The sequence below is a fragment of the Elephantulus edwardii genome, unplaced genomic scaffold, assembly GCF_000299155.1.
Source record: "Elephantulus edwardii isolate Elephantulus edwardi_28Jun2011 unplaced genomic scaffold, EleEdw1.0 scaffold00098, whole genome shotgun sequence".
In the NCBI taxonomy this organism is placed as follows: domain Eukaryota; kingdom Metazoa; phylum Chordata; class Mammalia; order Macroscelidea; family Macroscelididae; genus Elephantulus; species Elephantulus edwardii.
In genome coordinates, this window is record NW_006399848.1 from 3,276,865 (window position 1) to 3,278,084 (window position 1,220).

General features: G+C 34.8%; 1 pseudogene; it reads left to right on the top strand.

The window, feature by feature from the left end:
* The first annotated feature begins 302 nt into the window (after positions 1 to 302).
* Positions 303 to 698, top strand: LOC102860659 (annotated as a pseudogene).
* Positions 699 to 1,220: the final 522 nt, after the last annotated feature.

Below are 1,220 nucleotides of genomic sequence, written 5' to 3' on the forward strand. Positions count from 1 at the left end.
GCGGTGTGATCCCAGATTGGGAAATGAGGAGAAACAGTTGCACATATCCATTAATAATTGGAACATAGAATGTACAAAGTATGAATCCAAGAATATTGAAAGTTGTTAAAAATGAAATGAAACACATAAAGAGTGACAGTCTTGACATTATTGAGCTGAGGTGGACTGGTATTAAACACTTTGAATCTGACAATTATATGACCTATTATGCTGAGAATGAAAAATTGAAGAGAAATGGTGTTGCATACACAGGTTAAAAAAAAAAAAAGACCATTTCAGCTTCTCCTACTCAGGCGTTCCTGATGGGCAGCAAAATGGCATCTGCCAGTAGGATTGTTCAGGTGGTCAAGACTCTAATAGAGTAACCTTAGTAACAGTAAGGTTTCCCTGATAGAACTGACAACCCTAAACTCACTGTGTCAGAAGCTTTGAGATCAACAGAAATCCCTTCAGATTCTTTTGCAATGTCACAGCATTTGAAGAGAAGTAAGGCACCAGATTTGTTGATACATCAAGGGTGATCAAACACTGAGGAAATAATAGAAACATTACCTCAGAAATGCAGAAGAAAACTTATGTCTGAAGGAAAAATGGAGTCTATCCAACATAGAGGTCTAGAGTACTCGCTGACCAGGTGGCTGCTGCTAGTCATCAGAGAAAGAATTAGTTTTACAATAAAGGACCTTAAAATGACATAGAAATTTAAACAACCCTAAGGAATTATTCTGTAAAAAATACTGAAAGATGGAAAATTTAGATGGACGCTTCTATATCCTAATTTGTGTATCTGGGTCCGCTTTATAAGCTTACCTACCACATCATGTATATACTTTATACATTTAAAAGTATACATTTTTAAACATTAGCCTATTAATTTACTCTTGATTCTCCAGTATTACAAGTTTTGAACTATTGAAAGCATACAATGTCTAATAAAAGGGGAAAGATTTTTAAAAAAAGAACAATTTAAGATCTATCCTGAAGTACAATTCTGTGAGTGATAGAATATTATTCATAAACATACAAGGAAGACCTGTTAATAAATTAATTTTTAGTAGTATTGATTACAAATTTCCCTCCCTTTTATCTTCCCACCTATCTGTAGCAACCATAAAAGAGTATTTTGTACTGTTTGTATATTTTCCTTTGTTGTTGTTATGTGCCGTCGAGTCGTTTCCGACTCATAGCGACCCTATGCACAACAGCCCTAAACCCTGCTC